General features: G+C 41.9%; 1 protein-coding gene across 5 annotated transcripts in view; it reads right to left on the bottom strand.

Moving 5' to 3' along the window:
• Positions 1-15,641, bottom strand: part of HDLBP (high density lipoprotein binding protein) — a 64,452-nt gene that overhangs the window by 34,779 nt on the left and 14,032 nt on the right. Inside the window, exon 1 of one of the 5 annotated variants that reach the window (XM_080933079.1) lies at positions 2,399-2,485. The exons of 3 other annotated variants lie outside the window; for them this stretch is intronic. The gene's annotated coding sequence lies outside the window, so the exon portion shown is untranslated. Of the gene's footprint in view, positions 1-2,398; positions 2,486-15,641 lie in introns of those variants that run through there. One more of the 5 variants, XM_080933081.1, reaches the window with a different exon arrangement.

Raw genomic sequence — 15,641 nt, forward strand, 5'->3', positions numbered from 1 at the left:
TTCCAGGACACCAAAGTCTCGAGTATACCAAAGCCTACACAATATATTGCTTTGTACAGATGCAATCCAGGGCTCTACACAGGATTATCTCCAAGTATGCTCCCACACTTAGGGATCCCTGACCAGGAGTATTTACAGTGAATCAAGTGGTTACTGAAAGCCCTTCCAAGTCTAAAGCCTACTGTCATTGCCAAAAGGAAACCAGAATGCAGCTTCCAGGACTCCTGACACATACAAACCCCCTCTGGCAGCCAGGCCTAGCAAAGTGGACCTCTAGAAAACTCCAGACAGGTTTGACAAGACTCACTGGGGCCTAGCTTTTGTTACAGCTTGAGGCAAACAGATCACAATTAGGGACACACAGAACAGAGAGTTCAGGTATCATCCAGTAAGGCTTTTTAAAAAAACTATAAATTAATGACTCAAAACCCTGGTAAGGACTCAACTTAACACACCTGATACCCACCCATATGTAGCTACAGACCTCACCTCTACTGGAGACTCTGCTGCAAGCAATTTTATCAAAGGCTTTCAATGTTCTCCGTAATGCCCATCTGAAGTGTCTATCTGTACCGGTCTAACACGGCAGAACCTATCAATGTTCCCTCCACCTTTACACCACCTTCACCCACTGCTTACTTTACCTCTACTGACAAATACTCAGAGGCCTAACCAGCTGCACCTGGACGCTCACTTTGCACCACGGCCCTGCACAGCTGACCACATGCCCTTCATCCTGCATCTCCACTGGCTAAACTCAGGAGAATAGGATAGGAGCCCAAGATATATCTCAGCCTTTTGCTGGATTGAATCATATAAACCAGGACTGAAAGACTGAATGTTACTCTAATCTGATTTTCAAATACCATCAGAGAACAGAGTACACGAGATTCATGGAAGCCCAGTTCTTCTGCCTCCCTGTAAAGGTTTGGTCAAGCAACAATGGCATCTATATTCTTTCCTCTTCTGGCCTCAACATGTTCCAAGTCTTAAGTGGGTACAGCTCCTCCAGTCCCTGAAGACTGAGGCTGCCTACCTCCACCACCACCCCACAGGAAGCTGGGGTCAGTCTGCACCCGAACTTGGATATCACAATTTGCATCTTAAAGCATAAATGAACATGGCAGGATAAGATTAGTTTTCAGCACAGAGAACTAGAACTAAAAGAGGTAGAAGCTCAGAATCGGGGAGCAACAGGGACTCCTGCAAAAGGGAGGTGAAGCTGTGGCAGCCTGAAACCTGTTGTTAATCCACAAAACAGAAAAAGCTATATGTGAAGAATTCTTGCTTCTAAACAAGGAAGTATTTAAATCGATTCCCCTGTGCTAAGTTGTGCCAACTACTTATGTAAGGGGCAACAGTATGCAAGGAGAATTCAGTTATGCTTCAGAAAGAATTTCCTATCAACCTCAACTTGAGGGACTCAAGTTCTTTACTTATACAACAGGCCAGTCTGCATGGAGGGCGCTGAAAACCTCCAGCTTGAAAACTTTCAGTTGAGATGCAGGTTTCTCTTCCAAATTTGAAACTGTTAACTTTCATGTCCTCAGAAGTCTTTCGAAGGTACCCTCCCTACCAAATACTTGAGAACACACTCAAAAATTAAAAACAAAACCCAGCTATGCTGAGATCACAAACTATGTCTTTGACCACCAAGGCCGGCCTAGTGCTTTACCCAGCTCTGGAAGTCAGAGACCCAGCCTGGGAGGAACTTTCGCAGATGCCACCTCAGCATGGCCCTCCCACCGGCCAAGAGCGCCCGCGGGCGGGGACAGGCTTAAAGGGACAGTATCCTGCTTGGCCTCCCTGCCTTTCATCCAAATTCGGTATTTTTCCGTAATGTATTTTTCACCCATGGACCCTGGGGCGCATCCAAGTAGTACTTGGGGCGGAAGTCCTCCAGTGACCACGTAGCAAGACGCCGCAGGTGAAGGTGCAGCGAGGCACCGCGCGGGACATAGGGGCCCCGGGTGAAGATCCCAGCTTGACGCGAACTAGGGCGCCACTGACCTAGCTAGGTCCGGTCTACAGCCCGTACGGCCCGTGCGGCCGAGCTGGGGGGAAGGGGTGCGGGGGAGGGGCTGGCTCGGTAGCCCACGTCACCAACCTGGCCAGGTCGCTCCCCTCCCCCATCGCGGCGGCCCGCCCGGTGAGCCAGTAGTCCTGGCGGTCCGGGCCCGCAAGCAAACCCGCGGCGCGTGGCAGACTTGGGAAAGTTTCTGCGCTCCAGCGCGGCCATGCGCAGAGTGACACGTAGCGGCCCCCGCCCGTCGCGGTAGCTGGAGACTAGGCGCCTGTGCGGCCGGGGAACTGTGAAACCGACCCTGGCCGTGCTCAGCAGCGACCCCCCGCCGCCCCGCCCCTGGCACCCCCGCCCACTAGCTCGCCCGATCCTCACTCGTGAGTGTGACCACCCGAGAGTCTGTCCGTCTGTCGCTGCCGCTGCGCGGGAGAAGCCGGGACGCTCCGAGGCGCGGCGCCCGGGCCGCCGCTGCTATATAGGGCGGAGGCTCCAATCCCGCCGAGACACGTCAGACCGGCCGCCCGCCCCGCCCGCTGCGGGGTCCCTACAGCGCCCGGGAGCGGACCAACTCTTCAAGAGTTCTGTGGCCTGACAGGGGAGGGGGCGAGGAGTTGGGAAGTTAATTACCTACGGAAAACAGGCAGGCCCCAGAGGGAACCAGAAACTGTCACCAAAATTTAAAAAGAAAGCTCTGAGGACCTCAGACAGCAGACAGCCGGGAAAACCATTTTGCCATCCCGTAGAGCATGCCCGGATAGAGCACATTCGCACTCTCTAGGGGGATCTCTTCCTCCCCACCTCTACTACAAATCCTTACCCCATTCCTCAATATCCAATACAACAAACTCCAAAACTTGTGACGCCCTCTATACAGTATTATTCAGAGTCCTATCTGTACAGGCCAGACTGCAGTGAGCTCCTCCCTCTTCCATACTGAACTGGACAAGAGCAGAACCTCTGCCCTCAGGATTCTTCTTCCTTTGAAATGGTAGTTCTGCTCTGCTGTGTTTATTGACAACTATTTGAAGAATTTGTATGTACACATACATCACTTTGAACCTCTCCTGAGGTGACATGAGCACACTTCTGACCTATACAGGGCAGACAGGTCAGTGAGATGCATTAGCACAGGATATGACCATGAGATGTGTTACTAAAGGCTAGTAACCAACAGCAGAAGCCCCCAGCCCCCATTCCTCACTTCTGACAAAGTTTCACTGTACAGTAACAGTTTTGTCTCAGCTTCTCTCTCTAGTGTTTGGATTACAGGTATGAGCCACCAGGTCTGGATAATATGTGCCTTTCCAGGTGCAGTTTTTGTGGGACAATGGTTATGTGGAAGGGTGGAAGAGGCTTCTGTAGTCTTCAGTCTAAGGCTTACAAGCATTTGTAAAAGTAAACAAAATAAGTAATCAGACTTGATATGTACTTAGACGGTAGTAGCAAAGTGGGCTCTGAGCTTGAGGGACTGGGAAGAGCTGCCCTTAAATGGATTTCAGATTAAAGGACAAGGGAGAAAGAGGAATGTGATGAAAAGAATGGGAATAGGGCAGTTGAACAGGAAACTACCTGCAAGTTGAGGTGTCAGAATTCAGAAGCCTAGGAACCAGCAATACAGCTGACAGGAGCACCACAGCTCCTCATGACATAAATCTCTGAAGGCAAAGAATGTGCACTGCTTAAAAGACATAAAGGTATTTCCAAGCTGCCAGCATAGCCTATAGCTTATGTAGGCACCAAATTGTCTTCCCTTCTGTGTTGTTACTGTGGTCTGCAAGGTGTCTTTCCCTGGAGATTAACCAACCAGCAACTAGAAGAAATGTTTTTGTTGTTGTTCTTTTGTTACTGAGGTCTCAGGGCTGTGAAAAGGGAGACATGAAGAGCTAAGCACCCCCAAGTCAGTATGTCTGCTGTCAAGGGATCTCCAAGCTGGCACAGTGTCTACAGTACAGACCTCCATGTAGTTAGCAGGGTGTGGTGGTATCCTGTACTGTCAGTGCTCAGAAGGCTGAGAAGTACTGGGAGTTCAAGGTCTCAGTGGGCTACAAAGTTATGTTTCAAAAATCAAACAGTGCATGGATTTACTGAAGACATTAAGTCAAGAAGGGAGGGTGTGGTAACAGCTTGTTATCTCGATGAGGATTAGGAGCTCAAAACCAATCTGGCCTATCTATATAAGATTTTATCTCACATAGAAAAGAAATCTGAAATAATGAACATGTACCATCAAACATCCCAGAAGCTCCTGGAGTGCTGACAATTATGACTAGTTAGCTTTAGTATACTGAAACACGATGTGTCAGCTCTAGCTGCCTCAGAAAGTGAACACTGGTCTGCAGGGTTTGGTATTCATACATCAAGGAACATGGAATAAGATTCCTGAGTGCTTAAGGTAAAATGTCAGACACAGTCACACTCTCCAATTCCCCAAATCATGATTCCCTAAAAGAGCTATACCCTAAACAGAAAGTAGGTCTAAGGGGGAAAGGGGAAGACCAACAACATAGCAACAACTAGATGCTCTGACTGGCCTGGGCTGGGAGACAAAAGCATCTCTGGGGAGTGCTTAGAGACATGGGACTAAAAGTTCTTTAAATACCCATTATCCTTTTAAAAAATTAACAGAAAGTAGTCAAACTCAAGAAGGAAAAAAATTCATAACAGGATAAAAAAAGATACTGAGAGATCAATTACAGTATGAAAGTCCAAAGTTCAAAGAGTAAGATGCAAAGAGGTTGAAGAGATAGCTCAGCAGTTAAGAGTACTTACTTTGCAATCATGAGGATTGGAATTTGGATCCCAGCACCCATGTAACAAACTGGGCATTCATATAAACATCTGTAGAACACACATGTGAACTGCACACGCGCCCCCCACACTCTGTTTAAGAAAACGGGGTGGAGAGATGGCTTAGTGGTTAGAAGCCTTTGTTGTTCTTGTCAAGGCCCCATTTAATCCCCAGAACTCATGTATAAGCTCACAACTATTTATAACTCCAGTTTCATGGTATCTGATGTTCTCTTTTGGTTTCATAAATGCGGGCAAGACACAAATACAAATAAAAATAAATCTTAAAAAGAAATAAGACTGAGTGTGTGGCCCTGTGGTTAGAGCACATGCCTAGCTTTGCTCCCTAATCCCATAAAAATTTGTAAAACACAATTGAAAAAAAATTTAAATTATATTGGATTAGACACAAGGACCTGAAATTATTAAAAAGCATGAAATAAAGAAATAGCCCACAAACATGACATTAAATTAAACAAACATAGAACGAACAACAGAAAGATGGTTAAGAATCATGGAATGGGATTTCAGAGCTGATGATGTAGCTCAGTGATAGATTGCTTGCCTAACACATGCTAGCTCCTTGGTTTGATTCCTGGGCCACCAAAATAACAAGAAATAAACCGTAGAGGATAGGACTGTCTAAAATATTCTAATAGGATTCATAAATTAAGAGAACACACACACACATAAACCCAGAAAATAGGAAAATATTCTAGGATTTAAGGATACATGTCCCCCTCCCCTGTTGCCAGAATATGGTCCAAGAATGGAGTCCTATGAGAATTCTGAGTGCTTTGAGAAAACTCCAAGAAAAGACAAGAGTCTTGTATCCTCAGTTTCTTCAAAATGCAGATTTGTTCTTGAAATGTGTTTTTGTGCTCATCCAAGGTATAGCGGAGTGCGTTTACTTCAGATTATTCATTATTGCTTACTGATATTATCGAATTAAATGCTTAAACTATCATTTATATGCCTCTGGAGAAACATGGTTTTGTCATGTGTAGCTTGTCCTTGTGTTTATATACTTTATTCATCTGACTCTTATCTCTCAGTGTAAAAATGTCTGATGCTCTGAATAAAGTTGGCTATTGCAAGAGAATTTAATCTGCTTCGTTTATGGGCTCCACCTCCCAGGTTCCACTGTCTCTAGATTGATCTATACTCAACATACTACACTAATTAATGACTGGTAGTAGTCAGATCATTCATACTGAGACTGGTGACCAGATCTGTAAATATATATGGCCAGATTATACTTTTGTTAATGTAAACCCCTACTATGACTATGCTTAAGTAAACCTGCAACAATATTCTAATAATGACTATATCAAAATTGTCTTTTCTTTCACAGATGTTTATTATCATACATACAGTTTAGCACCCCTTATTTATTAGGTGTGGTGGGAAGCATGTACACCACGGCTTGCAATGGCAGTTAGAGGGCAACTTTTGGGAGTGAGTTCTCTTTCCACCATATCAGTTCCAGAGTCTAAAAGAACTTGGGTCATTAGAACTGGGGCGAACACCTTTACCCATACTGAGACATCTTGCTAGCTTTTTTGTTTAATTAAAAAAAATTATGGCTATGGGTGGCGGCGGCAGTGCATGCCTTTAATCTCAGTGCTGGGGAGGTAGAAGCAGGAGGGTCTCTGAGTTTGAGGCCAGCCTGCTCTACAGAGTGAATTCCAGGACAGTCAGGGCTACACAGAGAGACCCTGCCTTGAAACAAAATGACGGTGTGTGAGTTTATATGTGAGTTCAGGCATGCACATGTGGAAGTCAGGACAACTCCAAGGCTTTTTGTTCTCACCTTATTCCTAGCGGAGGCAGGGTCTTGTCTCACCAAGTACTTGTACCCACTGAGGTATCTCAGCTGCAACAGCTTATTTTTCCTCCCCCAATTCTGTCAGTTTCTCTTCAGGAAGTGACAGAAAGGGTATCAATCTTCCCTTCAACGGCTGGTATGCTGGCTTATTTCTTAGGGGACATGTATTTCTTGGTAATGTGCAAATATGTATTTATATTTTAGTCCAGCATTGGCAAGTACAAACAAAATGAGCAGACTGTATGAAGAACATCAAATGTGCTGCCATCATGCCTGAGTTCAGAATCTTGCTCAGTTGATTCAGGTCACCTTGGTTGTCATGAACTCAACTTTTACCTGTCATGTTTGTAAATATGGGTGGATAGGTGGGGTTTCTGTAAATAGTGATGTCATCTACAAGAACTTAGCCTAGGGTAAGTATTTTGCTGTTTAGAATGCTAGCAATAAATGAGCATAGTACACTAAATGAATCTATTTAGTATTAAGTGAAACTGTATACTAATTTAATAAATATTAAAATAATCAGCACATATGCATACACCACACATTTTAAAAAAGAATGCATGTCAGGTAAATAAACTACACACACATATTTTTTTTTTTCTAAGTGGTTTAGCTAAGCAGCAAAAAAAAAAAAAAAAACAGTAAGTGAATAGATTTCTAGAGAAATGAAGCAGACCATCCTTCAGATCTAATAGACCAAACCTCTACCCCAGTGAAAAGTCAGATAGTGTCAGGCCCTGGTAACAGTCTGCTTTCTGGTTGCCTTGAGTTACGGCTCCCACCAGGAATGTTGTAATTTAGGGAGACTCCATTGGGTTTACTCTTACTGTTGGTTGTTTATGTAACCACATATAAAAATAGTATAAATAATGAAGTGAGAGTGAAATGTTTCTAAACATTGTTTTTTATAATGAAATTCACCTTTAAAAATTATGTCAATAAGGGAAACTATTTAAAATCTCAAATAATACGATATTTGCTTTTAAGTTTCTTACGTTCTGGATCTACTTTTTAAAAAGGCATAGAACATTCTAGAAGCTATATACATAAGTCTGATTTACCTAAGAAAAGAAGGTAACTGGAACCTGATCAGCAGACTTATTTCAAGCAGGACGATCAAGGTCTCAGCACTCTACCCAATATTCAGTCAGTGGCAGACATCAAAGCCTTAACTACAGTCTTGCAAGAGGATCTCAACAACTTTATTCCCAGTGCCAACAAACAAAAAAAGACAACTCTGAGTTTTAGAAAGGTTGTGTATGTGTAATATCTTATTGGATGGACAATAAGTCATAGAGAATAGGAAAAAAAAAGTAAGGAAAGAAAGGAAGGAAAGAAGGAAGAAGAGAGAGGGAAGGAGATAGGAGGGGACGGGAGAAGAGTATCCAGGAGGGTACAGACAAATCCTGAATAACATGAATGTCAACAAACTGGTAAAGGTTCATGGTACAAGACAAAGCAAAAAAGATGGAAGGGCAGCACACGAAAAGCAGTATGTATGGGCTGGAGAGATGGCTCAGTGGTTAAGAGCACTGACTGCTCTTCCAGAGGTCCTGAGTTCAAATCCCAGCAACCACATGGTGACTCACAACCATCTGTAATGGGATCTGATGCCCTCTTTTGGTGTGCCTGAAGCTAGCTACAACATACTTATATATAATAAATAGATACATCTAAGAAAAAAAGAAAAAAGAAAAAAAAAAGAAAAGCAATATGTAGTTATTCACTGCTCACCCAAAGGACTTACAAATGTGGTATCCTTTACTTTCAATGGAGAACCTTCTACCTGGGGAAGGAAAAATAGTAGAACTGGCTACTGTGCCAGCAAGTAAGTTCAATTCCTAGCATCACAAAATACCAAAACCAACACATGAACCTGTGACTTTGGGAAAACAAACTTAGAGAGCAGCACCTGCTAAGTTCTGTCAATCAGGAGTAACCTGGCAGTATACAGTCTGCTTATGCCCACCTTCCACCTCACCCCACCAATAAACAAACTAACAACAAAAACTTCACAAGAAACAGGCCCTGAAAGTGACTTTATAAACATTTCCCTGCATCTTTGCCCATGATCACTTGACTTGCATGGTTCTTTAGGGGCTACTTTTTCTGTTCTTTCTTTTTTTCTTCTTCTTCAAGACACAGTCAACTATGAAGCCCTGGCTGTCCTGGAACTCCCTTTGTAGACTAAACTAGCCTCAAACTTACAGGGATCTGCTTGCCTCTGCCTCCCCTTGCCCAACAGAGCAAGGCTTCATTCAAAGAAGCTCTGGTTCTCCACGGCCTGGAGCCCACAGCAATCTGGCATTAACAATTAATAGTATTTTGGGGAGGAGGAGAAATGGAATAAAGGAAAGCTTTCCCTCGCAGCCACTCCTTCAAATATTCTCACTATAAATCCCACTGGACTACAGGAGACAAACTACTTTAACAACTGACCAGGGCATCAAGTTATAACTTGAGGATTTTAGTTGAATGTTTTTAAACTTTCTTCTTACAAGTTCCACAAACTAGATTAAGCTCATTTTTGTAAAAAGCTTTGTAATGGATACAAAGCTGGCTAAAGAAATGGATGCAAATACTTAAGACTTTGAAAGATAAGGACATTCAAGGACACTCTCAGCTAAACAGAGAATTCTAGGCCAGCTTAGGATACTTGAGATTGTCTCAAAAACAAAAAAGAAAAAACATTTGCAAGATTAAGCTTAAGACCAGTTCTATCCAAATAGCAATGAGTTTACAAAAGAAACAAACACCAGAAAACTAAGTGGGTTCTCTACTTTCCCAACGAATACAGCCCTTGACACTCAGAGGGTGTCCCCTGCTTGGTGACACTGGAAATTCCAACCCCCCCCTTCACTTGGCCTTTTCCTCATCTGTCAGATGAGCTGACAGGACTGCCTCCTTTTCTTAGTACTATCTTTCTATGATATCACCACTTAGGAATTAAATCTTACTTTTTGATTTAAAGACTTCTTGAGAGCAATTCCTGCCTGTGCAAAGAATTAAATAAATATTACACTGCACTGATATTATGTCTATATAAGAACAAAGTCCTCTATCTTGAATTAAATAGCCCAAACATTGCTTTAAGATCAGGATGACTGATTTGCATCTGGGGACCAAGAACTTGAATATTTCATCTGTCAAGTGAGAATGGTATTGCAAATGACAAAGTATAATGTGTGTGTGTGTGTGTGTGTGATGCACGTGCTGCCACTCTTGACAGAGAATAACCTTCAGTTAGGGTTAGCTGGCCAGTGAGCCAAAGATTTCTATTTGTTTCTGTCTCCCCAGTGCTCTGGGATTATAAGGATGCAAAACTATATCCGGTTTCTTTGGAGAGGAATTGAGAGACAAGGACTCACTATGTATTCCTGGCTGGCCTGGAACTCACTGTATAGAACAGGTTGGACTTGAACTTGTAGATATATATGCCAACCTCTGCTTCTTGAGAACTGGGATGAAGTGAGTGAGTCAAAATCTGGTTAAGTCTAGCTTTTAAATGTAGGATCAAAACTCAGATTCTCATGCTTCTGAAGCAAGCACTTTATTAACTGAACCACCTCCTCAGAGCAACAACTGTATTTTCTACTAGTAAACCAGAACCACACAAAGAGAAAGAAGATAAAGACAATTCATGACTCCAAACCAGAGGGAGCCAAGCAGAACAGCAGATCAGCAACAAAGGATGAGGAGTGTCCTTCACTGCAACTCCAAGACCTTAGACATCATGTGGGATGAGTTTGGTGGTAAACTGTAGAAATTGACAAAGAGGCTATCTAAGTAGCAAGTGAAGAATGGTGTGTAAGGGCAAGAGCAGAGGCGGTGAGAAACCGCTTAAAAATCTGGAAACAAACACAATTTTCAGAAGAAAGCAGGGTGAATAAACCTGAGTCCACAAAGAGGCAACACACAGCATGAAAGGCAGGGGACAAGGTGTACAGTAGCATTTCCAAGACACACAAAGAAAAAGTGGTTTCTTGGCAACTTCTGTATATACACTGTATTATAGGTTGGGGTCCACAACAGTCCAGTATCAAATGTAATGGTACATCTGAGATTATCTCTTTTGCAAGAAAGCAAAACTGCAATACCTATTTATCATATGGTCTAATTAATATACATTTTTTAAAAATAGAAGGCAGGCAGGAAGCATACCCAAGATCCAAGAAGTTCTTTTCATTTTCCCAGCCACGGGGGCAGGAAGGAGAAAGGACAACAGAAAGGAGATCAAAGAGGATCACCTGGCCAAGCACATGTGAATATGCTATGATTCAAAGCTTTACTTTTAGAACCATACAAATCAGAGAACTGTAAAATAAATTATCAAGCACAACTCATTTCCTTATTCTGATATTGGCTATATATGCTAAAGATGTGCACTTTTCTGTTATGCTTATTATAACCTATGTAACTTGGTAATCATGTTTATATTCCTAAGAATCAAGATATTCAGAATAAGGTAGACACTAAAGTAAAAACCCTGTAAATTATTATTTGAACTAGAAATATCTATATGCCTTTTCATTTTGTTCTGGGGCACACTTCCTATGTTTGCTTGTATGAGAAGCAACCTACTGGTAGTTAGCACTATTCCGACTGGGTCAGGAGTCATTGAGAAATGGCTCTAGGCCTCAAACAGATATAGGCAGTACTGACCAGCCTATTACAGAAAGCAAGGAGACATGAGGCCTGGGAGATAGATAGTTCAGTGGATATAGAAACTTTGCCTCAAGAAGAGTGAGGTACTTTGGATTCCTAGAACCAATGTCCAAACCAGGTAGCTGTGGCAGCCACTTGTAATCCCAGCATTGGGGAAGCAGAGATAGGTTCTCTGGGGCAAGCCTCTGGGTTCAGTTCTGACTTTACTAAAATTGGAGAGCAATCAAGGATGATACCCATTGTCTAATTTAGGCTTCCTTTTGTGTTCCACATATGCACACTATAAACAACAAACAGGGCTGGAGAAACAGTTTAGCAGTTAAGAGTACCAACTATTTTTTAGAGAACCTGGGTTTGATTCCCAGCATCCAAATGCTGGTTTACACCTATCTTTAACCTCAATTCTGGGGACCCAACACCCTCTTCTGGATTCTACAGATACTGCATATACTTGGTGCATTTATATACATGCAGGCAAAATCCTACACACATGAAAAAATTTGAAAGCAACAACAAGAACAACAAAAATGAAGTATTTAAAGCATATGGACAAGACTAGCCCCTTAGAACTATTACAGTGACCAACACACAACTACCTACATGTCAAAATTCTACAGATAAGAAGCCCTAATCTCACCTCTGTAAGTTGCTAGTTTCAATATGTTTGCAACACTGATAAAGAAATTACTTTTCTTGGGCTGGAGAGATGGCTCAGTGGTGAAGAGCACTGACTGCTCTTCCAGAGGTCCTGAGTTCAATTCCCAGCAACCACATGGTGACCCACAACCATCTATAATGGGATTCAATGTCCTCTTCTGGTGTGTCTGAAGTCAGCTACAGTGTACTCACATAAAATAAATAAATAAATAAACAAATAAATAAATATTTAAAAAAAAAAGAAATTACTTTTTTTTTAGTGCTTTCAGGTCAAACAAAATGACACTACAACTAATAGAGCTAGAGAGCTAGCTCAGCAGATAAAGGTGGGACCTGAGTTTAATCCCTGGGACACGCATGGTTGAATGAGAGAACAGAATCCTGGGAGCTGTCCTCTGATCACGCCTTGTGCACTACAAACAAATCCTACCCATCCTAGCCATCCATGAAACAGAAAAAGGAAATCAAACAACCAAAAACCCTCAAAACTCAAGTGTCAGTTTCTCTAAAAAAAAAAAAAAAAATCAGTAACTCTAGTTTGAGAAACACACACACACACACACACACACACACACAAGAGAGAGAGAGAGAGAGAGAGAGAGACAGAGAGACAGAGAGAGACAGAGAGAGACAGAGAGAGGAAAGAGGGAGGGAGGGAGGGAGGGAGGAAGATCAACAGACTAACAGAGACAGACTTATTATGCCTTATGCCTGCTTCTGAAACAAGAACAATGTTACAAACAGCAGTAATTATATCATCTGGTTTCTCCTAAGGAAATAAGAGCTTCCTTCCCTCATGGGGGCCTCACTAATTATTTTGGTATCTCACAGGCAGTAATTGGGTTCTGAGCCCATTAAGGGACCAATAACTGCAGTAAAGGGGCCACTGCAAACTAACCAGTATCTACCTACACAGCTGAGCCATTCTATCCAAAACACACGGTTTCTACCTGGTGGAAAGGAAGGTTCCCCAGAGGAAAATGGGGCACACGTGGTTCTGCCTCCCCTTACTACCAAACAAGAAGTGAATGCTACAAAGACACTATCAATTTAAACCATTTATAAACATGTAAGTATAACACTAGCCTACCAAATCATTAATAAAACTTAGAGAATAAAATATTATAGCTTAGTAGATCTATTCTACATATGCAGATATGATTTAATTCCAGTATATTTGTATTTATATAAATGTATTTATAGCTTAAAGGAGTGTGAACACACAGAAATTGACTGACAGAGGATCAATTAAAAAAAATCTAGAGATTGAGGAAATTTCACATTGATTCCTTGCTTTGTAGTTTTCTTAGGAAATGTCTACATTAATATTATTTTCCAGAAGCAGCAGATATTATAGTTAGTGAAAAGTTACAATTATACTAGAATGAACAACAAAATTACAACACATTATCATCAAAAACTGGCAGACAAGCAATCTAAGGAGATATAACTAAGCAATAAGAGAAGTAGCACTGTACAAGTCCTAGGAGCACTGAAGGGAAGACTTGACATTGCTGGCAAAACTGAAGTTTTATGCATACACAGCAGAGTGTGTGTTATACTGGTGAGAAAACCTGGGTAAGGGAGATGATGTCAAGTCTTAGTCTAGGAGATTTTATCGCGAAGATGCTTGCTCTTCTCCAAGTTTGTTATATGTGTCTTTGTGAGAGGCAGAATAGTAAGAAAAGGAGCAAGCTATACAAAAGAGGCAGAAATGGGGTGACCTGGTATCCACTAAGAAACTGTAAGAGGCAAAGTACAGTCATTTCCCTAACGCCCCCAAAAGGAGTGTAGTCCTGCTAGATTTCAAAATAGTCTCCACACATACGTTATATACATTCATGGTTATTTGTACATATACACTCATACACATGCACTCACACATACAACTAGAAATCCTCAAAAAAGATGCAATGATACTCAAGCCTTTTACTCACTTTGTCAAAATTCCTGAAAGCAATTCAAGAGAGAAAGATAGAGATATTAGAAAGTTTTAGGAAGCTATTGAACTCAGCCAGGTATGTACAGAGACATATGCCAGATAACTTCAAGGTCCATGTGGAAACCCACCCAGGAGCATATAGGAGTGAGTGCTCCAGGAGAAGCTTGCCACCAGTGCTATGGACCCAAATACAGACTGTCCTGAAAGAGAACAAGATGAAAAGCTAAGAAATCTGCTTATTAGACTGGTAAGCACGCGGCATATACAAGGGCCAAGGACTAAGGTAAGGAGCAACTGTCAATCAGCAATGGCAAAAAGAGGGGAGTACAGACATACATGCAAGCACATCCTCACCAAGTCTGATGTGGGAATTAGTGAACAGAGGCAAGTAAAGCTACACATTGAACTTAAAACATTTCATAGACTTATAAATGAATGACAAGTTAAGTTTTCAATATGCTAAAACTACCAGAAACAGAGTTCAGCCAATTCAATAGCAGAATTTAGTATAGGAGCTTATCAGTGGGATCTGATGGAGGAAAACCAAACCAAACCAAACCAAACCAAACCAAACCAAACCAAACCAAACCAAACCAAACCAAACCAAACCACCCTATTATCAAATCAATGCTTCACAGCCACGGTCTGCATAAAGATCTGGCTGTAAAATTAACAGCATAGCATTAAAGGTCTTCATTTGGAAGAACACACTTCCTTCCTCTTCCTTCCAGTCAGGGCTCCTTTCTCACTTAATCAAGCAGCTATATAGCTGCCAAATTATAGCTAGCCAAAAGCTAGAAGGTGCGGACAGCCACAGCAGATCTGTTCACAGAAAACATCACTCCAAAACAAAGCATCTTTCATGTTTCACAGGGTCAAGCGAGACTTTGCCAGACTTCTGTTGATTTTCTTTAGTAACATCATCATTTTTTCATCCTTGGACTTACCAATCTCAAAGTGATATGATAACCATCTTTAGAATCTGTGTAAATTAAGGAGGCTCCTGAGTTTTCTGGCTCGTACTACAATGACCTCAAAACTGTGAGGGTAAGCCCAGGAAGGCTAAGAGCCCTTCTTTGTGAGGCTACCCTACAATCCCATGGGACTCACTGTGCAGGCAACAGAGGTAATAGGGAACTTTGGTCCTCTGGGGCTGGCATGTTAGCTCCCAGCAGAAACAAATATATCAAAATAGAAGCCCTGCTTCAAAAAAAAAAAAAAAAAAAAAAAAAAAGAAATCTTCTTCAAATTGATGTCTTCCTAAGATTTAATTCAAGGTTGTAACACATCTAGTGAATTAATTACCTTAAAAAATTTTTTTAATTGAAAAGGAAATATAATCCATGATTCCATCTGAACATTATATTTTATGTGGATAGGTGTTTGTAAGTATGTATGTGTAGCACATACATGCCTGATGCCCAAAGTCCAGAAAAAGGTGTTGGATGCCCTAGCAGAGGAGTTACAGATGGCTGTGAGCAGTCATGTAGATGCTAAGAGTCAAACCTAGGTCCTCTGTAAGAACAGCTAGTATTCTTAATCACTGAGCCACCCCTCCAGCCCTGAAATACTTACAAATAAATATTTGACTGTTTAATCTATCACATAACAGCTAAACATGCACATACAAGGATAATGTAGCACATCTGACTTCATTCACAGTAATCAGAAGAGTCCCTAAGATACATACTCAGGCTTCAGAGCAAAATCTAATAATAAGGGCACAAAGCAGCCAG

The sequence above is a fragment of the Micromys minutus genome, assembly GCF_963924665.1.
Source record: "Micromys minutus genome assembly, chromosome: 19".
Classification (NCBI taxonomy): domain Eukaryota; kingdom Metazoa; phylum Chordata; class Mammalia; order Rodentia; family Muridae; genus Micromys; species Micromys minutus.